This window comes from Lathyrus oleraceus, chromosome 5 (genome assembly GCF_024323335.1).
Source record: "Lathyrus oleraceus cultivar Zhongwan6 chromosome 5, CAAS_Psat_ZW6_1.0, whole genome shotgun sequence".
Classification (NCBI taxonomy): domain Eukaryota; kingdom Viridiplantae; phylum Streptophyta; class Magnoliopsida; order Fabales; family Fabaceae; genus Lathyrus; species Lathyrus oleraceus.
In genome coordinates this window covers 169,024,758-169,052,582 of record NC_066583.1, presented here as the reverse complement: position 1 = coordinate 169,052,582, position 27,825 = coordinate 169,024,758, and the positions used below count along the sequence as shown (strand labels likewise).

The 27,825-nt window shown below is 39.9% G+C and overlaps 2 non-coding genes across 2 annotated transcripts; both read left to right on the top strand.

The window, feature by feature from the left end:
- The first annotated feature begins 776 nt into the window (after nt 1-776).
- Nucleotides 777-883, top strand: LOC127088567 (small nucleolar RNA R71). The gene has a single exon (XR_007790398.1). It is a non-coding gene; the product is annotated as a small nucleolar RNA R71 (small nucleolar RNA).
- Nucleotides 884-13,349: 12,466 nt separating this feature from the next.
- LOC127088403 (small nucleolar RNA R71) lies at nt 13,350-13,456 on the top strand. The gene has a single exon (XR_007790241.1). It is a non-coding gene; the product is annotated as a small nucleolar RNA R71 (small nucleolar RNA).
- The last annotated feature ends 14,369 nt before the right edge of the window (nt 13,457-27,825 follow it).

The following is a 27,825-nucleotide window of genomic DNA, read 5'->3' as shown; positions in this document are numbered from 1 at the left end:
CAGTTGGGGAAGCAGTAGGCGCTTGTTGTTGAGCTACTTGTGATATTTGCGTTTCCAGCATTTTGTTATGGGTAGCCAGGGCATCTACTTTACTTGCTAGTTGTTTAATTTGTTCGCCAGTGTGTACATTCTGGTTTAAGAAATCTTTATTGGTTTGCTGTTGAGAGGCTATAAAGTTTTCCATCATGATTTCCAAGTTGGATTTCCTAAGGGCGTTATTGTTAGGTGTAGATGGGATCGGCTTTTGATATCCCGGAGGTATAGCTGGGGCTTGATTTGGAGATTGTCCAGGTGCGTATAAAGCATTATTACTCTTATATGAAAAATTGGGATGATTCTTCCAATTTGAGTTATAGGTATGCGAGTAGGGGCTTCCTTGAGCATAGTTTACTTGCTCCGCTCGGATTCCTGTTAGGAGTTGACAATCTGCAGGAGTGTGACCTTGGATTCCACAGACTTTGCAATTCTGAGTTATGGCAACCACGGTGGCTGGAGGTGATACATTTAAACTTTCAATTTTCTGGACCAGAGCATCCACTTTTGCATTAACATGATCAAGGTTACTTATCTCGTACATGCCAGTTTTCGTTTGAGGTTTTTCCACCATTGTTCGTTCGCTTCCCCACTGATAGTGGTTTTGAGCCATGCTTTCGATAAGTTGGTAAGCGTCAGCATATGGTTTGTTCATTAGTGCACCACCTGCGGCGGCATCTATTGTTAACCTCGTGTTGTACAAGAGACCATTATAGAAGGTATGAATTACTAACCAGTCTTCTAAACCATGGTGTGGACAAAGTCTCATCATGTCTTTGTATCTTTCCCATGCTTCGAAGAGAGACTCGTTATCTTTCTGTTTAAATCCATTTATCTGGGCTCTTAACATAGCTGTTTTGCTTGGCGGAAAATATCGGGCAAGAAAAACTTTCTTCAACTCGTTCCATGTGGTGACTGAGTTGGAAGGAAGAGATTGAAGCCATCTTCTAGCGCTATCTCTTAACGAGAAAGGAAAAAGACGAAGTCGAATAGCCTCTGAAGTGACACCATTAGCTTTAACAGTATCAGCGTATTGGACAAATACGGATAAATGAAGGTTTGGATCCTCGGTAGGATTTCCAGAGAATTGATTCTGTTGCACTGCCTGCAACAGTGAAGGTTTAAGTTCAAAGTTGTTTGCTTCGATTGCGGGTGGAGCAATACTCGAATGCGGCTCATCTTGCGATGGAGCGGCGTAATCTCGAAGAGCACGAGCTGGTTCTGCCATCTCGGGTATCGAAGGGAAAATATTTTTGAAATCAGGAAGTTCGACAGGAGGGAGATTGTTTGCAGCACGATATTCCTGAATTCGCCGTAAGACTCGGAGATATAGTTCGATATCGTTGATTCGTAAGTAGAACGGCTCGCCTTGTGAGCGAGTGTGTGGCATACAAATCAACGAAAGAAAGAAAAGAAAAAGAAAAGCCTTAGTCTCTATAGCGTAACAGAAGAGTTACGATATCGACTAAATAAAAGTCCCCGGCAACGGCGCCAAAAACTTGATCGCGACTTTATGAGTCAAATTTAGGGTACAAACTGCAAGTGCACAGTTCTATCGCGTAGTTTTAAAAGATATCGATCCCACAGGGACTTATGAATCGATATACCGTTTTCTAAGGTTACTTCGTAAAGCTAAGGCAGATAATACTTTGATTGTTTGGGGAAAAGTTAAAACTAAAAATAGGATCTAAATTAAATATCAATTAAGCAGATATCGGTATGTAGTTCGTCGTAATTAGGGAATCAATTCTTCGTTGGTTTCTTGGTTTTAAAACAAATCCTTTCAGTAGACACTATTGATTAAAAGTCTTATCTCAAACTCTCGCTCTGTTGAATAAACTATGATTTTATATTAACGTAGCTGTCACTTATTAGTTAAGTCAAAAGCCACTTTTTGAAAACAATAGAATCCGTAGAAACTCTTTTTAAGAAAACACTAATCGTTTAAACACCCTTATCTCAAACTCTTGCTCTGTTGACTTAGGTTATATAATTAAATTCAAATGCTTAACTCTCGTCCTCACATTCAACCTTTAAAAATACTTTTTGAAAAAGATTAGAATTTAATTAACTCTAAAAATTGCTCTCGCCCTGATCTAGAATTAATGTCCAATTAACACTATCCAGTCAAAAACTCAAACTCTCGTTCTATTGTTTTTAACTTTTTTATGTCTTTTACTTTCGTACAAAAACCTTGTTATTAAACCTGTAAATTGGGACCGTGAAAAGAGTGATTTTAATTTTAAACTTAATTAAACCAATTTAGTTTTGATTCCTTCATTCCGCTTACTTTACATACCGATACCTAAATAAATTAGCCAGACATGCTAAACAAACTTAAATAATTATCATGCATAAACAAATTCATCTCAGGCAAATAATATAAATAAACAGTAAAGCAGGGCATATATAAATTCAAACAATAATTAAAGAACCTGAGTAATTAACAGCAGTCTTGAAAACTCCACCACAGACCGGTTGGATTTGTTCTTGAATTCTTCAATCAAACAGAAAAATAAAAGCGAAGGAATAAAAAACTAGATTCTAACGTAAGGTTAGATCCGGTGAAAGGTACACAATAGTTTCCGGTGTAGAAACTATTGTGCGAAAAACAATTAATTAAGTGTTGAAAGCTTAACTGGAAAAGAAAATAAAAATAAAACTGCAATTAAAAGCAAAAATAATAAAGAAAAATAGTGGTATGCTTGCACGGCTGGAAGAAGAAAAATTGCACGACGGAGGAAAATTGAACGAACCGAGAGCTTTTCCAAAAGCTACTATTTATATTGGTACTTTTTGTAACTGCTTCCAAGGGTTTTCCGTGTACATAGCCTTCACGTTGCAAACGGTCAAGCGTGATAGTAGGCTTCAACGTGGTCTGTTGCGTTCCTTGTGCCAAAAATATAGGAGAATGGTGTGACGTCCGTCACACCATGTGTGACGCTCGTCACACAAGTGGGCAAAGCGTGACGCTCGTCACAGCCTTTGTGACGCTCGTCACAGGTGCAACGCCTGTGCTTTCTGGGCTGGGCTTTGGCTTTTGATATTTGCTTCTTTTCATTCCTTTTTGCACCTCCTTTTGTTCCTTTTTTACTTGTGCTTCAAATAAACCACCTGGAATAAATGGAAAGAAAATACCGCGTAATATCTAATAAAATGAAATAAATTGAAGTGAATAATAATATAATTTAATTAAATTGAGTCCTAGAATGTTATATCATTTCATGTTATCAGCAGTCCTCCACAAGTCGGTAGGCTTTGCTTCTTCAATACAGATTACTACTTAAAATTAAACAAAGGTGTAGTAGTTCCCCAATGTAGGAAACTACTACTATGGCTAACTGAAAAACTAACTGGAAAAGGGAAACTATGAAAAGAATGACGAATACAATAAGGCAATGGAAACAAGGTTGCTGGAAAGAAAGAAAAAAATGTTGAATGCTAAAAACTGGAAATTAAATTGCAGAGCGTCAAATCAAAGTAGGTGTCCCCAATTTTTCCCAATTGAGTCCTTTATATAGTGTCCATTAGGTCTTGGTAGTTGAGGAATTCAAGGAACACTTGGTCTTGAGAAAGGAAATTGTGGGAAACGTTTGTTGGAGGAAATATAGGCACTTTTGGGTGCCTCTTGCTGACTGCTTCAAAGCGCAGTTTGTGGCCGTGTGACGCTCGTCATGGGCCTGTGACGGTCGTCACAGTCTGGGCCGTGACGAGCGTCATGAATGTGTGGCGATCATCACATCAGCAAAATCTGCTTTTTCTGTTCTTCTGGTTTTTCTATGCTTTTTTACTTGTTTCTTCTTATTTTTCTTCCTTTTCTTCATTTTGCTCTTTAATGCATGGAGATTTAAATACCTGCAAAAACAACACGAATACTTGCGCAAAAATCGGGATATTAATCGAAATGATGTGATTTCTGAGTGTAAATAAAGGCAATTATCTGATGTGTTTTCGCGTTATCAAACTCCCCTAAACTTGAATCTTTGCTTGTCCTCAAGCAAACACAATTTGAAAAATAGAATTTAAACGCAGATACATTACCTGTTGTACGTGGTTGTCAGGTGGATTGTTAGGATGTCCGATATTGAGTGAAACACCAAAGATACTGTGATGACACGAGCTTTCAGCTTTATCATAGATCTCTCCTTTACACAAGCCAGTTCGAATCATGCCATTATAGCTCGACCTAGTGTCTTTGTTTCTATTTCACCCGGGTTCATTCTAGCGCAATCACATTAAGCCCTTTGCCTCCGCACGCACTTAGTGAAGTAGCCGATTAGTGACTTTGATCCTTTTCTTGGCACGAGGGTCTGGTACACTAGTGTGGTACCCCTTTATATATCCCATTTGAAGGTTGTGGGGGATCGAACCGTAGCTCGCCCTACCGAGTCCAGTACCAGGTACCTCTGAACCAACCAACTGGGGTTTTTATTCCTTCTTTTTGCATAACTTTGCAACCTTTTGTAATGGTTCTTTTTATCAATTTCTTGATAGCAACAGTATGAAGGAGTTTCTTGATTTGTAGGCATCAAACACTTATATTCATCGGCTCTCCGCGTGGTTTGCGCTTGAGACGGTGCTGACTGCTAGTATAAACTACTAGGGGTTAATCTAGAATGGAGACTTAAGGTGTCGGTATAATGGTTATTCAAACCGATCTCGTAGAAATAAGGGGTCTAGGGTGTCGGGACGGTATCAATCTTGTTAGATCTTTCTCGGTTTTCCTGACAAAGCCTCCTCGGGACAACCTATGTACTTGTAGGGTATGCATTTAATCTTAAGGAAAAATTTTGTTATGCAAAAATATGTGTAAATGATTAAAAAGGACAAGCAAAAAAATTTGTATTGGCTGAAAATATTAGCAATAGAAATAAGTAGAGGAGTGATAAGGATTTCCTCCCACATTTGAAAATTACATTTTCCTCTATGCGACAGAATACAGAAGTAAAAGGGAAAAGAAACAAAAAATCACTGCTCATCATTACGCGGTTGGCTTCTTCGTGCTCTGGATCTTGCTCTTGCGCGCTCACCTCGTCCTCGCTGGGTAGGATCCAATCCTACGTGCTGAGTGTACTCCTGGATGGCATCTATGCGATAAGTCAGGGCACTCATCTGGTCTGAAAGTTCCGCCATCCCCTGATCATGCCAGTGAGTATAATCGTGTTGATCCCGCTGCATTTGCTGGATCGCTTGCAGCATTTCTGTTTGGCGGTCTTCCATGATTTGGTTGTGTCTCAACATCTCGGCATAGATGTTTTCCATGGAGGCGGGTCTTCGTTCGCTTCTTCTTTATCCTCGGGAGGAGGTCTCCGCAGCGTGCTCTTGAGATGGTTGGGGCATGCCTCTGTCAAGCTCTTCTTCGACTTCATCTGTACCATTACCAGGGTTTCCATCAGTTGGCTCGGGGGCCTCCAGATCAAAGGTCCAATTTGTCATTTCTCTTGGATCTGTGCGGTTCCTGTTGGGCATGATGATGCTCTTTACTGTCTTATTTCTGACAACAGGATGATACTTCCCATCATCTCTTGCTTTGATTAGGTGCGAGGCACGACAGTAGTCGATGTCGAGGAATTCTGCTTCCAGGGCTGGTAAGTTAGCTAGCCCATCTCCCAGGTTCAAGCCCAACGCTATGGAGGTGATAATTCCCCCACAACAAAACGCCTGGCTTCCTCTCATGCAAGCAGCCTGGATGTTGGCTAGTAGGAACGGAGTAACATTGAACGCAATTTGGGCAAACACACAGTGGAGAAGGAAAAGTTCCTTAGAGTTTACCTTGTGGTTGCTGACTCTTCCAAAAACTGTGTGCCCCAGGACTCTGTGAAAGTATCTGATGGCTGGGTTGTGGATGTAGGTTGCGTTAAGCGTATCCCAGCTCGTTGCGTTCATGTTGGTGAGGTTGTGCCAAACTTGGAATGCTATATCAGACCATCCTTCTGGAATGCAGCAGTGGATTCCTTCTCTATGTCGGAAACCAAGCATTCTCGCTATCAAGGTTTGATTAAGGGAATACTCGGTGCCGAACATTCTAAATGTGGCTACACCAGTGAGATATTGGGTAGCGCCAGGTGGAGTGATGTAAGAGTAGGAACTTAGAAATTCCAGGGTCAACGCTTCGTAGGTTGGTTGCGGTGTGGTACAGAGCTACGTTAAGCTGGAGGCAATTAGCATCCACTCCACACCCTCCAAAAGTCCTAACTTCCTTAGGCATTCATGGTCCACATACCTCGTGGCTTGAACGGAGCATTGGTAGAATTTGAGGTAGTTGCTCCTTTGGCGTTCGCTGGCTTCTCCATCGCGGAATGTGACGGTTGATAGGTCGGGAGTGCCTCTTTCTTGACGGGCCATTTGATGAGTTGGATGTAACTATTGGTATTGGTGGGTGAGGTGGAAGGTTTGTGAGTTATGCGCTCGCAGAAAAATAGTGAAGAATTTAATAGATGATGATCAGAATATAGGAGAGCGAATATTGGTGAGGAGAAAAGGGAGAAAGAGCGCCTGCTTTTATGGTGAGCTCTCTGGAATTCGTGACGGTCGTCACAGGGGTGTGACGGTCGTCACGAGCAACGGATGCGTAACGGTCGTCTGCAACGGTCACTTGCTCGTAACAGTCACTTTCATGTGTGTGACGATCGTTCCAGATTCGTGACGGTCGTCACGTCTGTGAGACGAACGTCACCCTATAGTGACCGTCGTCACGCGCTGAATTAAAAAATTTCCTCTAACACAGATTGCAGAATAGCAGCATAAATAATAGCTAAGCAATATGAATTTAATAGCTTAAATGCAGAAATAAATAAATAGAAGAAATAAGCTTAATTAAATAAAGAGCAATTGAATTAATAAATTGAAATTGGATGTATCATAGAAAAAAAAATGTAGCGATAACATAGCAAATGAAAACAATAGAACAAAAGTAATGCAATAAATAGAAGTGCTCCTCCCCACACAAAACAAAGCAGTGTCCTCATTGCTTAGTGCGAGTAGGAGAAATCAGTGGTCAGAAATTTCAGCCACGTTTTTGTCCCAATGCAGCAACAACTTCGTTCAGATAATGAAACTGCTCAACGGCTATATCCATCAGGTCTAGGACATCAAAGCGTATGAGCTTTATCTCTTCTTTCACAATGGTGATGTCAGCTTGGAAAGTATTCAGACGGGTGATGAGCATGGCATGATTATCAGCACAAGATGGAGGAACCGGTTCAGCTATGTTATAATAGTTGGGAGGTGTTTCAGGGTCAGATTCTTCCTTAAGGATAGGGTCATTAACACACTCATATTTGGGCGGTGTAGCGGGAGGTGAAGGTGGATCGATAGGGTGTTCCTCTAAGTCATAGAGCCAGTTATCTCGGTTGTGCACACTCGTTTTCTCTTGGTTAGGCAAGGTGAAAAGTCGAACCACTTCATTACTGATTAGATAATCAAAGGTATCCGTCCCAATGTTACCTATGATTATGCGGTTAAAGCAAAAGTCGATATCCATTGGGCGGATGTTTCCAAAAGGTATATGCTCATAAAGTGGGCGTACAAGTCTTATAGCGTCTGCTATCATGGTAACTAGGCCTCCTATGATTAGTGGGGTACGGTTATTCTTAGCAAGGTGGACAAATCTTTCCATCATGAATGATACTATATTGACGTGTCGACCTTGATCGACACACAGCAGGATGAAGAGTTCATCTCGGGACACTAATGTGTTATTCTCTTCCTTACCAAATAAGGTGTGGGCTAGTATTTTATGAAAATAGAGGATAACAGGGTTATGGATCTTTTGTGAGTGCATCTCATTCGGGTTTGGGTTAGATTCTCCGGATATGCAACCCCAGAAGTCATCGAGATTAATGTCATCGATAAGGTCCTCCTGGCGGGTAGTAAAGACGAAAGGGCCGCTAGGGAATCCTAAGAGGTCAGCAAGGTCTCGACGGGTGTAGGTGAAGTGCATGCTAAATAACCTAAAGGATATTAACCCTTTGTTAAGTCCGTAACCATGTTCAGGGATGTATACAAGGGAACTCAGGAATTCTAAGGTTAGGTCACGGTACGTGACAAACCGCTCTTAATGGCTGCGTTCTCCCACCCCAGCTGGTTAAACATATATAGGATGCTATCTCGGATGCCTAATTTATCCATGGTCGGTCCATCATAATATATGGTCAATGCCATATTCTTCCTGGCTAGATAATCATACCGCCTGCGTTGAACTCGGCCTCTGAAAACTATCTCTGGTTGTTGCATGATGAATGTAATTAACTAACTAATTAGTAATTTTCCTGTTAGTCAGTATCCAATATATCTAAGTTAGTTACTAGAAACAACAAGAGTGACTGCAAAGGATCAAGAAGGGGGAGCAAACAAAAATAATGAAGAAAAATTAAAGAAAGGAGAAACTAGATAGTAAGAAAAATAACGAAAAGAAATAAGGTGGGTTGTCTCCCACTAAGCACTTTGTTTAATGTCGGAAGTTCGACAGTAGGGTTGCGTTGTACTAGGTTTGGGGTTGAGCGAGCAGCTCTATGAGTCTGAGAATGTTCGAATAGTCTCTAATTTCTATGTTATGATAATGCTTTAAGCGCTGCCCGTTTACTATGAAAGGGTCACTATTTCTACCTTTTATTTCTATTGCACCACTAGTGAGGACCTTGGTGATCTCGAAAGGGCCAGACCACCGAGATTTGAGTTTTCTTGGAAATAGTTTAAGTCTTGATTTAAATAGCAACACTACATCGTCGACTTTAAACTCCTTCCTAGAGATGCGTTTGTCATGCCATCTTTTGGTTCATTCTTTGTAGATCCTGGCATTCTCGTAAGCGTCCAATCGGAGCTCTTCTAATTCGCGGATGTCCAGAATCCGTTTATCGCCTGCGGAAGTGTAGTTGATGTTAAGGGTTTTAATTGCCCAATACGCTTTGTGTTCCAGTTCTACAGGGAGGTGGCATGATTTACCATAAACTAGTTTGAAGGGTGTGGTTCCTATCGGGGTTTTGTAAGTCGTCCGGTAGGCCCACAAAGCTTCGTTTAGCTTGGATGACCAGTCCTTTCTGGATATTCCTACGGTTTTCTCAAGAATTTGTTTTATTTCTCGATTCGAGACTTCGACTTGCTCGCTAATTTGTGGATGATACGGTGTTGCTACGCGGTGCCGTACTCCGTACTTCAGAAGGAGTTTTCGAAATATATTCGATATGAAGTGGGAGCCACCGTCACTAACTACTAGTCTCGGCACACCGAATCTGGGAAAGATAATATTTTTGAATAGCTTGATTACTACTCGTGTGTCATTTGTTGGAGAGACTACAACCTCGATCCATTTTGAGACATAGTCGACAAAAATGAGTATGTATTTATTACCAAAAGAAGCTGGGAATGGTCCCATGAAGTCAATCCCCCATACGTCAAAGACTTCGACTTCTAAGATTCCTGTTTGTGGCATTTCATCGCATCTTGAGATGTTGCCAGTGCGTTGGCACCGGTCGCATTTTATAACCGCGTTATGGACGTCTTTCCATAGGGTAGGCCAAAATAGGCCAGATTGTAGGATCTTAGTGCAGGTATTTGAGGTACTTGCATGCCCTCCATAGGGGGCGGAATGGTAATTAGAGATTATATCATCGATTTCATCCTCAGGAACACATCGACGGAAAATACCGTCGGTCCCTCTTTTGAAAAGAAGGGGTTCATCCCAGTAATATTGTTTTAGGTTATGAAAGAACTTTTTCTTTTGTTGATAAGATAGGTCCGGCGGAAGTACTCCGACGGCTAGGTAGTTGACGAAGTCAGCGTACCATGGCAGAGTTGCATTCGCGTGTACGTCTTCCACGGATTCTTCTATTTCTGTATCGCTTAATGTTAGTTCAGACATATCACTTTCCATTTGGGCTATGAGTCGCTCGTAAGGGAAATCGTAATTAATTGGGGTTTGGTCAGGCTTGTTCCCTTCGATACGAGATAAGTGGTCTGCTACTACGTTCTCAGTACCTTTCTTATCTTTTATTTCTAAATCAAACTCTTGTAAGAGCAGGATCCATCTTAAAAGTCTTGGTTTGGCATCCTTCTTACTTAACAAATATCTAATAGCAGTGTGGTCGGTATAGATGATAATTTTCGCCCCCACCAGGTAGGAACGGAATTTGCCCAATGCAAACACAACAGCTAGAAGTTCTTTCTCAGTGGTGGCGTAGTTCATTTGGGCAGGATCAAGTGTTCTACTCGCATAGTAAATAGCATGAAGCTTCTTATCCTTCCTTTGTCCTAGTACTGCGCCCATTGCGTAATCACTCGCATCGCACATGATTTCAAATGGTAATCTCCAGTCAGGTGGTTGCATTATGGGTGCGGTGATTAAAGATGTTTTCAGTTGGTTGAACGCTGTTAAGCATTTTTCATCAAATATGAAGTCATCGTCCTTCATTAATAATCCTGTAAGTGGTTTGGCTATTTTTGAGAAATCTTTAATAAAACGTCGGTAGAAACCGGCGTGTCCTAGAAAGCTTCTTATCTCCCGAACGGTTTTCGGAGGTTGAAGGTTCTCTATAATTTCGATTTTAGCTTTGTCCACTTCAATTCCTCTGTCAGATACCACGTGACCTAATACAATTCCTTGTTGAACCATAAAATGGCATTTCTCCCAGTTTAGAATGAGGTTTACTTACACGCATCTTTCGAGTATCATTTCGAGGTTAGATAGACATCCTTCAAAACTCTGACCGCAAACAGAAAAATCGTCCATGAAGACTTCCATGATGTCATCTATAAAATCTGCAAAGATTGCCATCATGCATCTTTGAAATGTTACGGGAGCATTACATAGGCCGAATGGCATTCGTCGGTAGGCGAATGTACCATAAGGGCATGTGAAGGTAGTCTTTTCTTGGTCGTCAGGATGGATTGGGATTTGAAAGAATCCTGAATAACCGTCTAGATAGCAGAAGTGAGAATGCTTAGCCAGTCGTTCAAGCATTTGATCTATGAAAGGTAAAGGGAAATGATCTTTACAAGTGGCTTTATTCAATTTTCTATAGTCAATACACATTCTACTTCCGATCACAACTCTTTGTGCTATGGATTCGCCGTTCTCGTTCTTAACAACTGTAACACCTCCTTTTTTGGGTACTACATGAACGGGGCTAACCCATTGACTATCTGAGATTGGGTATATCATTCCTGCGTCTAGAAGTTTCTTTACTTCATCCTTGACTACGGTACTTAGAATTGGGTTGATCCTTCTCTGGTACTCTCTAGAGGTTTTACAGTCTTCCTCCAGCATAATACGAAGCATACAGATCGAAGGACTTATTCCTTTTAGATCAGCGATGTTATATCCCAACGTTGTTGGATACTTTCTTAGGACATCTAATAGTTTCTCGGTTTCCATCTATCCTAAGTCAGCGTTGACTATTACTGGTCTTTTCAGTTCAGTGTGTAGGAATTCGTATCTTAGGTTCTTTGGTAGTGTTTTTAATTCCAAGTCAGGTTTCTTTGGGCATGGCATGTGGTCGGGCGTAAGTGCTAAGCATTCGCTTAGACTTTTGTTTTGGTATGGTTCATGCCAATGGTTGTCTTCGAGGATTGGAGGGATTTGGATTTTCATTATTTCAAAATACATGGTTTCTTCCATCTCCATCTCTCTCACGCATTCGTCTATGACATCAAGCAGATAGCAGGTGTTGTCTATAACTGGCACTTGTAAGAATTGGGTTAAGATGAATTTAACCTTTTCCTCTCCAACTTCGAATGTCAGCTTACCTCTCTTTACGTCTATGATGGCTCCGGCGGTAGCCAAGAATGGCCTTCCTAGAATGATAGGTGTACTGGCATCTTCTTTAATGTCCATGATTATGAAGTCGATAGGAATGTAAAATTGACCTACACGAACTGGGACATTCTCAAGTATACCGACAGGATATTTTATCGAGCGGTCAGCTAATTGAACGGACATCTTTGTCGGTCTTAACTCTCCCATACTGAGCCTTCTACAAATGGTTAGGGGCATTACGCTAATGCTGGCTCCTAGATCGCATAGAGCTTTGTCTATGACGAGCTTTCCAATGACACAAGGTATGGAGAAACTACCCGGGTCTTTTAGTTTGGGAGGCATGTTGTTCTGGATTATGGCGCTACACTCGGTAGTGAGTGTAACTGTTTCATCATCCTCAATATTTTTCTTATTGGATAGGATTTCCTTAAGAAATTTGGCATAGGAAGGCATTTGCGTGATGGCTTCTGTAAAGGGTATCGTAATGTTTAATTGCTTCAGAAGCTCAACAAATTTCCTAAATTGATTCGCAGTTTTAGAACTTTTGAGTCTTTGAGGATACAGAATGGATGGTTTATAAGGAGGTGGAGGCACATAAGGTTTCTCTTTCTCTTCGGCCTCCTGGGTATTATCTTCTGTTTCCTTTGGTTCATTCACATGCTCAGTTGAGGTTTTATCTGGTTTTTGGTACATGGCAGGGTTTTGGAGTCTCGGATCTACGGGTCCATCTACTTCTTTTCCACTTCTCAGTATAACGACATATGCATGTCCCTTCGGATTAGGTTGCGGCTGTCCAGGAAATGTTCCAGCTGGAACGGCTGTAGATGCTTGATGTTGAGCCACTTGTGAAGTCTGTGTTTCAAGCATTTTATTGTGGGTGGCTAAAGCGTCTACTTGATTCGCTAGTTGTTTAAGTTGCTCGCTAGTATGTATGTTTTGGTTCAAGAAGTCCTTGTTTGTTTGAGCTTGAGTAGCTATGAAGCTTTCCATCATCAACTCGAGATTTGAGTTCCTAGGCATGTTAGGAGCATTATTGGCTGGTTTTTGATATCCAGGCGGAACAGTTGGTGTTTGGCCAGGTGCATAAAGGGCATTGTTATTCTTATACGAGAAATTGGGATGGTTTTTCCAACCAGGGTTGTAAGTATTTGAATAAGGATTTCCTTGTGTGTAGTTCACTTGATCAGTTGGGACTCCTGCTAATATTTGTCATTCTTGTGCAGTGTGTCTAGGGTTTCCACATAGCTCACAGTTTGGAGTTACAGCAGCCACGGTGGCTGCGGGTGGTATGGTTAAGTTATCTAATTTTTGGACAAGGGCATCTACCTTCGCATGAACATGGTCAAGGCTACTGATTTTGTACATTCTACCCTTAGTCTGGGACTTTTCCACTGGAGTTCGTTCACCTCCCCATTGGCAATGGTTTTGGGCCATGTTTTCAATGAGTTGATAGGCTTCGGTGTATGGCTTATCCATAAGTGCACCGCCCGCAGCAACGTCTATTGTAAGTCTTGTGTTGTACAGAAGCCCGTTATAAAAAGTGTGAATGATCACCCAGTCTTCTAGACCGTGATGTGGACATATCCTCATTATGTCCTTGTATCTCTCCCACGCTTCGTAGAGAGATTCCACATCTTTTTGCCTGAATCCGTTGATTTGAGCTCTCAGCATAGCAGTTTTGCTCGGCGGAAAGTATCGGGATAAGAAGACGTTCTTCAGCTCCTCCCATGTTGTAACGGAGTTGGAGGGCAAGGATTGCAACCAAGCCCAGACTCTGTCTCTTAGAGAAAAGGGAAAAAGGCGCAGTCTTAGCGCATCTTGAGATACACCATTCGCTTTTACAGGATCCGCGTACTGCACAAACTTGGTCAGGTGTTCATTAGGATCTTCTGTTGGATTTCCAACAAATTGATGTTGTTGGACGGCTGATAAGAGTGAGGGTTTCAGCTCAAAATCGTTTCGATTAATAGCGGGGGCATCAATGCTGTTGTGAGGTTCTTGTTGAGATGGGGTAGCGTAGAATTTGAGAGGACGATTTTGTGGTACTTCGTCAGCCATGTTTGGTTTTTCTTCTGATTTAAGAGGAAATGAGATATCGGGAATACCGTATTTTTGTTGATATTCGTGTATTCGGCGTCTCACGTATAGGAAACGCTCTAATTCGGGGATTGGTGGTGCTAAGTTATCGCCTTGTGAGCGAGTACTTGGCATACAATCAGAGAAAGAAAAGGAGAGAAGATTAGTTTTTCTTTTTTCTTTTTTTTTTTACCTTAGTCTATACCGTGCAACGGAAGAATCGCACTATTCGGCTAAAACAGGTCCCCGACAACGGCGCCAAAAACTTGATGCTTGTCGTGGCTATATATAAAATATAGTCTGTCGGGTACTTGACTACAAGTGCACAATCTAGTTGCTTTAGTTTTAAAAGATATCGATTCCACAGGGACCTATGGTCAAATTAGTGCTGCTAACGTCACTACGTTTAGCTAAGGGAATAGATTAGTAAGAGTTCGGGGGTAATATAGTAAATCTAAGGGAAATTTCCGGTTTTAAGAAAGAATTAAAGGAAGGGAATCAGTATGCAGCGCATTAATCGTCAGGGATTCGATAAGTCACCGGTGAATAGTTTAAATGCCAAATATCTCTCAGTAGAAAATGTTTATTTAAAAGACTTTATCTCACACTCTCGTGGTTGTTGATTTGGCCTATAACTTTAAGTCAGAATGTACGCTCTCGCTGTCCCATTTGAAGTCAAAATTACTTTTTGAAAATAAATAAATTCTAATTGTTTTTAAAGTGCTCTCGCTGTTTTTAAACCCAATGCATAATTTTTACTATCCAGCTCGAGCCTCACGCTCTCGCGATTGTTAGTTCTCACCTTAGTTAATTTCCCACTCTCGTGGCAAAATCGTATTAAATAGCTTTTCACGCTTTTGTGATAAAGTTAATTAAATTCATATTAAAAACTTCAGCTTAAAAGGTTATTTGAGAAAAAGGGTTTTCACCGGTTATTATTAAATCCCATCAAATTAAGTTGCTACATACCGATACCGGTAGTTTAGTCGGACATATTAAATAAGGCAATCGCAAGGCATACACAGATTAACTCAGTGGCAAACATGCTTATAACAATAAATGGGCAACAATAATAATAATTCAATAAAAACCTGGATATCGAAGTACAGAGTATAGCGATTCTTGGAGCACTTGAGCAGTCCTCCACAAGTCGGTAGGCTTTGCTTCTTCAATACAGATTACTACTTAAAATTAAACAAAGGTGTGGTAGTTCCCCAATGTAGGAAACTACTACTATGGCTAACTGAAAAACTAACTAGGAAAGGGAAACTATGAAAAGAATGGCGAATACAATAAGGAAACGGAAACAAGGTTGCTGGAAAGAAAGAAAAAAAATGATGAATGCTAAAAACTGGAAATTAAATTGCAGAGCGTCAAATCAAAGTAGGCGTCCCCAATTTTTCCCAATTGAGTCCTTTATATAGTGTCCATTAGGTCTTGGTAGTTGAGGAATTCAAGGAACACTTGGTCTTGAGAGAGGAAATCGTGGGAAAAGTTTGTTGGAGGAAATATAGGCACTTTTGGGTGCCTATTGCTGACTGCTTCAAAGCGCAGTTTGTGGCCGTGTGACGCTCGTCATGGCTCTATGACGGTCGTCGCAGTCTGGGCCGTGACGAGCGTCATGAATGTGTGGCGATCGTCACATCAGTAAAATCTGCTTTTTCTGTTCTTCTGGTTTTTCTATGCTTTTTTACTTGTTTCTTCTTCTTTTTCTTCCTTTTCTTCATTTTGCTCTTTAATGCATGGAGGTTTAAATACCTGCAAAAACAACACGAATACTTGCGCAAAAATCAGGATATTAATCGAAATGATGTGATTTCTTAGTGTAAATAAAGGCAATTATCTGATGTGTTTTTGTGTTATCATTCGCGCCACATCTCCTCAGTAATATATAATCCAGGAACAAAACCTGCAAAAGAAGAAGATGGTGTGGTGTGTGGTGGTGAAGGGTGATGCGGGGACATATGAGGCACAGGAGATTGCTCTCTCCAATCAAACTCTTCATCAGTGTCGTGTCCCCCTTCATTAGGAACATTAGGAGGAAGTGGACCTAAAACAGGTGGAGCATCTAAAACATAGGTCCAGTTCCTTTCATTACGTACATCAGTACGTCTAGTGCACGGTAAGGCAACAGATGGGATAGTTACACCACGAATCATAAGCATGTAACCTCCCTCTCTTCTCACTCGGCATAATTTCATATCTTTTAGAAATTTAAGATTGATTATGCGAGGAGCTAAGGGAACTAAGGTAGCTATCTCATTGTTCAGGTTAAGAGCCCGAGCAATAAACGTAATGAGTCCTCCAAAAACAATAGGTACAGTTTTATTAAGAGTTAAAGCCATATGAGCAATCATAAACGGGACCGAATTAATCCTCCTATTTGTGAGGCTTCCTTGTAAAAATAGAAGCTCCCGAGCATTAACCTTGTTTGGATTCTCCCTGCCAAAAATAGTACATGCCAACAGATATCTAAAAACTCTGATGGTCGGGTTATGGATGGTTGAGGCAAGAAATCCTTCAAAAGAATTTATTGAATTATTAGACAATCTCTGCTAGAAGGAAAACACCTCAACTGACCAGTTTGAATCCAAAGAGGCCTCACAAATAACACCTTCCCCATGAGGAATTCCTAACAGACCTGCTAGTTCGTTGGTACTAAACTCATACTCAACAGCAAACATTAGAAATTTAACAGTACCAACTGTACTAGCAGTGTTAGGACTGACAGTATAAATTAAAGAACTTAAAAACTCGACTGTCAATCGCTCAAAGGTAGGCTCTCTGTTTACAAAAATAGTGTGCGAGCCTAAAAAATCTAACAAATGAAAAATACTGTGGTAGATACCTAAAGTATATAGACAGTTGTCGTCCACGTACCTCGTCGGGAGAATTTCCCGATTTTGCAACCTTTCAATAATCTTTCTCTGCCTATCCCCAGGTTTCCCTTCGCGAAGAATATATCCGTTGAACTCCATTGTTTTGCTCTTTGAATGTGTTGAAGAAGATGAAGATGGGTTTATATATAGGATGGTAAAGGTGGGATTTTTATGGATACTGATGGATGAAAATTAAAATAGAAGTTGGAAAGATAAATTTTATGGTGGGAAGATGATAAATGTAGGAGCTTTTGTGGGGTTCAAGGGAGTTTTTGGAAGAGGAAAAAATGGGTTTTGGAAGTTTGAAGGGCCAAAAATGGTGAACTATGTGAATCTGCCCCGCATATACCAGACGCCGTGGCGGGCGCCACAGGGTCTATGGCGGGCGCCACAAGAGCAAAATTGATCTGGGCCGAAATTTGGAGATTTTGGTATGGGCTTCTTCATGCTCTTTTTGGTATGGGGGTCCGAATAACATTTTCATTGTTTTTCCTGATAGAATAAAGCTTGCACAATTTATGAAAATAAAATTTAAACATTAAACAAACAAGTAAATAAATAAATAATACTATTAGACTATAATATGAATATAAAGGAAATAACACACATATATAAATATATATATATATATATATATATATATTATATATATATATATATATATATATATTATATATTATATATATATATATATTTATATATATATAAGGAAATAAACACACATATATAAATATATATATATATATATATATATATATATATATATAATATATATATATATATATATATATATATATATATATATATATATATATATATATATATATATATATATATATATATATATATATATATATATAATATATACGGAAATATCAAAGTGCTAACATAATTTGAAAATGTACCAAATGCGATAATATAAAATAAGTCTGGGAAATGCGAAAAATAATATAAGCATAAATAAGAAAAGGTAAACGAGACGGTAAGCTCAAACAGCAGGGGGCTCCTCTGCCTGACTGGATCCACGAAGTACGGCTATCTCCTGACGAAGCTATGTTATCTCTTGGTACAAACAATCAGCCTCAGTAGCATGTGTAAGATCGGATACCGCCATCTGTAAAGTAAGGTCAGCCACCTCCTGCCTAAGCTCGACAGTCTCTCTGTGACACTCGGCAATCTGCGTGCGGACATCTGGGGGCTGCAAAGATAAATTATTAGAGAGCACGGTAATCCTGGGTGAAAGCGGTGTAGGAGTATAATCAGCAACATGAGGGGATCTAGGCTCCTCAACAGTCTCTCCATGACCTTCCAAAGCATAACTCTAGTTAGCTGGGTCATGAACATTGGTCATCATCGGGTCTGGCAGTGTAAAGTAGTGTACCGTCTCGCTATCAATCAATAATCTGAACTGTCTGGGATTGAAAGAGGATCTCTTCATCAATCCTCTGTTCAAACAGAAATCAATATCCATAGTAGTATAGCCACAAAAAGTCCTGAGATGGAGCAGCTTGCGGGACAGGCCTAAGGCAATGGCAATCTGCGTGATAATCCCTCCTACATGAATAACTCCCTTTGATGATCTGGCAACACTGCTAAGGCCACACAGCAGAAAGTTCCCACATGCCACAGGGCGTGACTGGGATGCACAGAATAACAAAAATATCTCCTCCTCACTCAGCAGAGTCTCAGCATCTGGTCTTCCAAGAAAAAAAGTGCGCCAGTATCATCTGGAAATACCTCATAGCAGGGTTATGGATAACCTGGGACAACTGAGTGGAAGGATCATGACTCCCTCCACCAGAGATATCACTCCAGAATTTCTCCACTTCCCTACTCAGAAAGTATCCCATCGGCGTCTCAGGGATATCGTCGGGGGTAGTCTGAAAACCTAATAAGTCACCGAACTCTTTCTGGCTGAAAGAGTACTCAGTCCCGAATAGCCTGAAAACAACATGTCCATCTGGTCCGGAGTAAGGATCATAAGTAAACGAGCTGAGGAACTCCAAAGTCAGGTTCCTGTAGGTGTTGTTCATGTCATCAGTGAATTCATCCCATTGGAGTTGGTGCACAGGAATCTGATGCTCGGCTCAATGCCTAGGGCTTCCATGCAATCCTGGTCCGGATAGCGTGTAGGTGTCATAGGGCGCTGGTAGAGAACTATGTAACGCTCCCTCTGGGCGTCATCTCTGAAAGTCACGTGCATGTCATCAAAGTTCTGCATCCTGCAAAGGTTAGGGAAAAGGATCCTGAAAACACAAACATTGCAAATGCTATTTAGTCATGACGAGAATATGATTAAAAATAAAATAAAGTAAATAAATGCAGAAAAAGTAAAATAAGATAAGAAAACCGTGGGTTGCCTCCCAAGCAGCGCTTGTTTAACGTCGTTAGCTTGACGATCAGAATTTATACATATGTCGTAGGAATTGGTGGATCTATCAGAGTGTGGCTGGAGTAGTCTGTTGAAATGTTTCCTCCTTCATAGGGCTTCAGTATTTGCCCATTTACAATGAATGGACTACATGTTTCGTTCTTAATTTCTACAGCTCCGGATCTCAGAATCTTAGATACTTTGAAAGGGCCAGTCCATCTTGAACGCAGCTTCCCAGGGAAAAGTCGTAACCTAGAATTGAACAGGAGAACAGGGTCGCCTATATTGAAATATTTTTTTATAATTCTTTTGTCATGCCAAGCTTTGGTTCTCTCTTTGTATATTATGGCATTCTCGTAGGCAGATTGCCTGAGTTCTTCCAGTTTGTGGATGTCAAGGATACGTTTTTCACCAGCGGTCACGTAATCCAGATTCAAAGTTTTAATGGCCCAATAGGCCTTATGCTCTAATTCAAAAGGTAAATGACAGGATTTTCCATAGAATAGTTGGTAGGGAGTTGTTCCTATAGGGGTTTTGAAAGCGGTTTTGTAGGCCCATAATGCTTCTTGGAGCTTCTGAGACCTGTCTTTTCTAGATATAGAAACAATTTTTTTCTAGAATTTTTTTTATCTCCCTATTGGATACTCTTACTTGGCCACTAGTCTGTGGGTGGTATGGTGTTGCTACTCTATGTCTAACTCCATATTTGCTTAAAAGTTTATTAAATATTCTTGATATGAAGTGCGATCCTCCATCGCTTATGACTAAACGGGGTGTTCCAAATCTGGGGAATATATAGTTTTTAAATAACTTGATCACCACTCTAGTTTCGTTTGTGGGTGCAACTATAGCTTCAATCCACTTAGACACGTAGTCCACACCTACTAAGATATACTTGTTTCCTAAGGATGGTGGGAAAGGTCCCATGAAATCTATACCCCAAACGTCGAAGAGTTCTACTTCTTGAATGTTTCTTAGAGGCATTTCGTCACGTCTTGAAATATTTCCCATGCATTGGCATCTATCACATTTGACAATGCAAGCATGGACATCACGCCACATGGTAGGCCAGAACAGGCCAGCTTGAAGAATCTTGGCGTATGTCTTAGAGGTGCTCGCATGTCCACCATAGGGTGCAGAGTGACAATGCTCAATTATACTTTTTACCTCCTCTTCTGGAACGCAACGGCGAAAAATGCCGTCTTTACCCCTTTTGAAAAGGAGCGGCTCGTCCCAATAAAAGTTTCTCACATCGTTAAAGAACTTCTTCTTCCGGTGGTAGTCAAGATCAGGGGGTATGATATCAGCAGCTAGATAATTAACAAAGTCTGCATACCATGGTACGTTACTTACAACTAAGGACTTTTGGAAGTGCTCATGAGGGCCTAGGCTATCGTCTTCAATGGCTTCTAGTTTAGCTATCAGTCTATCATAGGCAAAATCATCATTTATGGGTACGAAGTCTGGTTTCAGGTGTTCTAGCCTAGAAAGGTGATCGGCTACTACATTTTCAGTGCCTTTTTTATCTCGAATATCTAAATCAAACTTTTGTAGTAACAGAATCCATCGGAGTAACCTGGACTTGGCATCTTTTTTACTTAATAGGTAATGAATGGCAGCATGATCGGTGTAAACTATAATTTTGGCTCCTACTAGATAAGATCTGAATTTGTCTATAGCAAAAACTACGGCTAGTAGTTCCTTTTCAGTTGTTGCGTAGTTAAGTTGGGCGGCGTCTAGGGTTCTACTAGCATAATAAATCACATGTAATTTTTTATCTTCCCTTTGTCCTAGAACGGCTCCAACGGCATAATCACTAGCGTCGCACATTATCTCAAAAGGTTGTGACCAATTAGGGGGTTGCATAATGGGTGCCGAAATCAACGCTTATTAAATGCTTCATTACATTTTTCATCAAAAATGAATTCAGCATCTTTCATCAAAAGGCCAGTTAAAGGTTTAGTTATTTTAGAGAAGTACTTGATAAAACGCCGGCAGAATCCAGCATGTCCAAGGAAGCTTCGGACTTCTCTGATGGTTTTGGATGGTTTTAGATTCTCTATGACTTCTATCTTAGCTCTATCTACCTCAATACCTTTTTCGGAAACTATATGTCCTAAAACAATCCCTTCGGTAACCATGAAATGACACTTTTCCCAGTTTAGCACAAGGTTCACCTCCACGCATCTCTCTAGGATTTTCTCAAGGTTAGCAAGACAATTGTGGAAATCAAATCCGCAAACCGAGAAATCATCCATAAATACTTCCAAGATACTATCTAGGAAATCTGCAAAGATTGACATCATGCAGCGTTGGAAAGTAGCTGGGGCATTACAGAGTCCGAATGGCATTCGTCTGTAGGCAAAAGTTCCATAAGGGCATGTAAAGGTAGTTTTTTCTTGATCTTCGGGGTGGATAGGTATTTGGAAGAATCCAGAGTATCCATCTAGATAGCAAAAGTAAGAGTGTCTGGCTAGACGCACCAACATCTGGTCTATAAATGGTAAAGGGAAATGATCCTTCCTGGTTGCTTTATTTAACTTCTGTAGTCTATGCACATCCGTCATCCTCCTTCTACCCGTTTTGCTACATGTTTCCCCTTCTGATTTTGCACTAATGTGATGCCTCCCTTTTTAGGTACTACATGCACAAGGCTCACCCACTTACTATCCGAGATCTGATAGATTATACCTGCCTCAAGTAACTTAAGAACTTCTCTTTTAACAACATCACTCATTATAGGGTTTATTCTTTTCTGATGTTCTCTAGAGGGCTTTGAATCTTCTTCGAGCAAAATCCGATGCATGCATACAGATGGGCTTACCCCTTTCAGATCAGAGATATTATATCCTAAGGCTGAGGGATATATTCGTAAAACATCTAAGAGTTGGTCTGTTTCCCCTTGGCTCAAGGTAGCACTGACTATAACTGGACGATTCATCTCTTCATCAAGAAACTCATATCTCAAGTTCTTAGGCAGTTCCTTAAGTTCTAAGGTTGGTTTCTTAGGGCATGGCATAGGATCTTGGCTAAGGGATAAACATTCGTAAAGGTTATCATCGATGTAGGGCTTCCTAAAGTTATCATCTTCCAGTATGAGAGTTGATGGCAACTTAATTGTTTTTATGATTTCTTCTTGTTCTATTTCCCTAACGCATTCATCAATGATACCTATGGCATAACATGCGTCTCCCATCACAGGTTCCATAAGAAATTTTGAAAGTATAAATTCTATCTTCTCGTCACCCACCTCAAAGGTCAGCTTTCCTCTCTTGACATCTATTATGGCTCCTGCAGTTGATAAGAATGGTCTACCTAGAATGATTGGTATATCATCATCCTCTTTAATGTCCATGATAACAAAATCAGTAGGGATAAATAAATGACCTATCCTAACAGGGACATCTTCTAATATGCCTATCGGATGCTTAACAGATCTATCGGCTAATTGAAGTGACATCTTAGTAGGTTGTAATTCTCCTAAGTTTAACCTCTCACAAACTGCTAAAGGCATTAAGCTCACACTAGCTCCTAAGTATAGAAAATCTTTTTCGATGACATGACTTCCCAAAATACAAGGAATGGAGAAATTTCCAGGATCTTTATCTTTTTTGGCTAACTTATTCTTAGAAATAGAATTGCATTCCAAGGGCTTCGGATCGTCGAGTCTACGTTTGTTGGTAAGGATGCCTTTGAGAAACTTTGCATAAGAAGGTATTTGGGTGATGGCTTATGTGAAAGGGATTTCTACGTGAAGTTTTTCTATAACCTTAATGAATTTCTGATACTGGTTATTGATCTGGGTTTGTTTGAGTCTTTGCGGATATGGTATCGATGGTTTGTATGGCGGGGGTGGTACATAAGTTTTGTCTTTAGGTTCTTCTCCTTTTTCTTGACCTTCCTGTTTTTCAGATTCCTCTGGTTCCTTCACTTCGTCCGTGGGTTCGGTATATTCCTTAGAAGTTTTGGGTTCAAATCAATCTTGGGTTAAATGGCTCATCATAAGCGGTCCCATTTCGTAGGGTAACGACATTGGCTTGTCCTCTCGGATTTTGTTGGGGTTGTCCAGGGAACTGTCCTCCAGGTGTAGTCTGGGGGGATTGGTTTAAGGCTACCTGAGAGATCTGGGTTTCAAGCATCTTATTGTGAGTAACTATTTGGTCAACCTTGGTTCCTAACAGGGTAATCAGTTTGTTAACGTGAATGTTCTGGTTCATGAACTCTTTGTTTTGTTGGGTTTGAGCAGTGATAAAATTTTCCACAATTTTCTCAAGGCTCGGCTTTGGTGGCACAGGTTGCATAGGTTGATTTGGTCTTGGGGCTTGGTAACCTGGTTGTCTCGGAGGTGCAGTATTTTGGATAGGGTTATTGTTCTTATAGGAGAAGTTCGGGTGATTCCTCCATCCAGGGTTGTAGGTATTCCAATATGGGTTCCCTTGGGCGTAGTTCACTTGCTCAGAGTTAATTTCGCTTAAGAGAATATATTCTACAGATTGGTGTCCTTTGGTTCCACATATCTCACAATCCGACGAAACTGCAGTTGCAGTATTCAGGTTTATGCACATATGCTCAACCTTGAGGGCCAACGCGTCCATTTTAGCTTGCATCATGTCTATAGAGCTTAACTCATGTACTCCTCCTTGGGCTTCCTTCTTTTCAACTGTCGCTCGTTCAACTCCCCATGATTGATGGTTTTGAGCCATATCTTCGATAAGGGCACTAGCTTCAAGGTAAGGTTTGTTCATCAGTGCGCCACCTGCGGCAGCGTCGATGGTCATCTTAGTGTTATAGTGAAGTCCATTATAGAAGGTCATATTATTGTCACTTATAAAAAGGCGCACATTGCGTTAGAGTAGTAAACCTATTTTTAAGAAATATAGTGTCTTGACTAAGTTGAAAAGTATTTTGACCTGGATTTCTTAACCAAAAGAGGTTCTCACGAACCAGACTCTAAACTTATAAACGCGTCCAAAAATAGTTTTAAAATCACTTTTATTTTTAAGTTAAAAACTCCTAATGAACTAAACAAAGCGCTTTCGTTGTATTTGAAATAGTTAAAAACAACTAAGTTTAAACAGACGTCGGACGGCTTTCGATCTTATCCAACGGAAATTAAGTGCGGGAAAACTTAAGTTGAAAGTCAAAATAGCCCTTAAGTGTTTCTCTGAACAATTGTACGGATTATCGGTTCAATTACGATCCTTACATTTTAACCTTTATAGGTTTAGCCAAACATGGTAAAGTAAAATTGCATTTTAATTTTTATCATAAAAAACGGATAAATAAAAAGGTAATAAGTGCGAGTGCGGGAAAGTAAATAAAAGTAGTGCGAGTGCGGAAAGTAAATAAAAGTAGTGCGGTGCAAGAAATAAATAAAAGTAGTGCGGTGCAAGAAATAAATAAAAGTAGTGCGGTGCAAGAAATAAAAGAAAGTAGTGCAGTGCGATAAATAAACAAAGTAAAGTGCGAGTGCGGGGAAGTAAACAAAATAAAGACAGTGCGGGAAAATAAAGTAGACAAAGGTAAAGCAATAAAACCTGCTCCAATCGGAGGGTCGAATAAAGTACATAACAGAAATGAAAATGGTGGCAGGATTAAACTTCCCTCCAAACTTGATTACAGACTCGATTACACAGTGTGGCAACACTCCGATGTGGAGCGATTACCACTTTTACACAATACTGATATATGCCTAGTTGTAACTAAGTTTGGATCATTAAACAAATGAGATCAATGTTCTATTTATAGGCAAGAAAAGAACATGGAGATTACAAGGATGCCCCTGAGTTTGAAAATAGGCGGGAACCATTTTGTTCTTGTGGCGCCCGCCACAACATCATGGCGCCCGCCACAGGAGGAAATTTGCAGCCCCAAGTGGAGATTGTGTGGGACGTGGTAGTTGAGGAGAAGTTGAACTGGGACACGTCATGGCTGGACCCATGGCGCTAGCCACAAGTGTAAAATGCTGATTTTTTGGCTTTTTAGCTCATTTTCGCTCCTTTTCTCGATCGGGGCTCCGATTAGACTTGAAACCTGAAAACAAGAAAAACATAGTAATAACATAACAAAATAACAATAAAACAACTAAAATGCATGCGAAATTGGAGTCGAAAATATGGTGAATTTCAGTGTCATCAATTATCGTTAATTTTTTTACACAAATCCATTTAAAAAAAAAGATTGAAACACAACAACATCTAATTAGAAAGGTTGTCATCTTAACTTATCTTAGTTTTTTTGGGGTGAAGAAGAAAACATTTGAGACCAAATACTGTTGAGAATGTATCAAGTGTGAGTAGTGTGGGTAATAGTCTCATATTGGTTGGAAATATGGATACTTGAGCATTTATAAGTGAGCGAACCCACCCACCTATCGCCTTAAGGTTTTAGGTGAATATATGGTGTTTCTCTCACAAAGGTGTTGCTCTAAAAAAGAGAATAGGTCACACTATGTTCAATGCTCCCTAGTAAAAAACTCCCTCAATATCTGGTATCAAGAGCTCTGGTTTAAGAGATTCATGGGAAGAAAATTAAGATGGCAATGGATCATCCAAGCAGACATTTGATAACGTGAAACTATACCGTTTATTTTACTCGATTTGTATGCATTTTAGTATAATTTTGTGTATGTTTTATTGCATTTTGTCGGTGTTGTTGCCCTGTTTTAGGTACTTGTCGATGCAGAACTCACATGTGAGACAGAAATAAAGAAAAGAGAGGAAATGAAGAAAAATGGGAGAAAAGAAGAAAAGCATTGAAAATGCAAGTTCTGGGCCTGTGGCATTCGCCATGGGCTTGTGGCGTTCGCCACGACCCCTTGCCACGTCACTTCAAAATTTTAGTACCATAGCGTTTGCCATGGCCCTGTGGCATTCACCACAGGCATACAGTGTTGTTTTTCAGCAACTGCACATAACCTGGTCAAAAGTCCCCTTATTTTTCCTCAACCACTTCCACACGAATTTAGGGAAGTTCAAATCCTATTTCACCAGTATAAAAAGGCAGAACCAAAAGAAAAAAAAGGCATCCAAGTTTTTATCATGTAATTTTGATTCTTAGCTTAAGCAGAAATACCTTAAAAAGTGATAGTTCTTCCATATCGGGAGGATATTGCACCTTTTTTCTTAAGTTTACTTGTTGCTTGGATCAAGCGTGCCGACATCGTTGTATTTTCAAGTTGTTATTTGTACTAGAAGAATTCTCCAAAGTTTAATCCAGATATTATTATTCATCAGGTTTCTTTTAATTTCTTAATTCTTTACTTTCCGCTTTCATTTGGCCTAATTGCATGATATTATTTGTATGCTTGTAATTCTGAATTTTGATCATGATTATGTTTATGTTCAATAACTATAACTGTATGATTAAGTTTAAAACCATGTCTGGATAAACCTTTCGACATCGCTATGTAAGGATCGTCGTTTCGATGGGATTCAGTAATAATTAATGATAATTTTTATAAGTTATTTTTTTGGTTGTGGTTTCCAATTCTAATTTAAAAAGGTTTTTGCACGAGAGTGAAAAGTCATTAAGGTTATAAATCAACAGAGTGAGAGTTTGAGATTTTAACCAGATAGTGGTTTCTAGGCATTAATCCTAAACACAGCGAGAGCACTTTCAGATTAATTAGGATTTATCAATATTAAAAAATTACTTTTAATTAAGGTGGATGAGCGAGAGCAAAACATTTTGGCTTAGAGTATAACCCGAGTCAATAACACGAGAGTGTGAGGAAACGTCTTTTAATTTGATATTTTCTACTGAAAAGTGATTTATCTTATGTTAATGTTAATTATTTACCGAATCCTCGAAGAATCATGTAATTTACATATCGATGCCTCTTTACTAAATACTTTCATTATATTATTATTTCCCGTTCAATTTTATTTCTAGTCTCCCTAAAAAAAAGAAAACAATCATTAGCCTTAGCTTTACATAGTAACTTTAGATAACGATAGTTTGGTTTCTGGTCCTTTGGGTTCGATATCTTTTATACGACATACTAAGTCGCGATTGAGTTTTTGGCGTCGTTGCTGGGGACCAATTAAGTCAATATCGTAACTCCATTATTGCATAGTATAGACTAAGGCAACTACTTTCCTTTTATTTGTTTCGGTTGCATGCCAAACACTCGCTCACAAGAGAACGAGTTAGAACAACTGATAGACGAAGTCGAGCGTTATATTAGACTAAGACGCTGAATCATAAGATACCATTTAAAATACAACCTTCCTGATCCTAATATACCCGAACCAGATATGGCTTCCCTTGTTAACCTTCCTTTAAGGGACTATGCTGCCCTATCTCAGGACGAACCACACAACATCATTGCTGCCCCTGCCATTGACCGAAATGATTTCGAATTAAAACCTTCGTTGTTACAAGCTGTACAGTAAAACCAATTCTATGGCATCCCTACAGACGACCCGAATCTCCATCTGTCAGTATTTGTGCAATATGAAGATATAGTAAAAACTAATGGTGTTAATCCCGAAGCAATACAATTACGTCTTTTTCTCTTTTCTTTAAGAGACAGAGCTAGAGCTTGGCTCAAGTCTTTACCGTCCAATTCCATAACTACATGAGACGAATTAAGGAAGGTCTTCTTAGCTAGATATTTCCCACCTAGTAAAACGGTTATGCTAAGAAGCCAAATCAATGAATTTAGGGAAAAAGACAACGAATCACTTTTCGAAGCATGGGAGAGATATAAG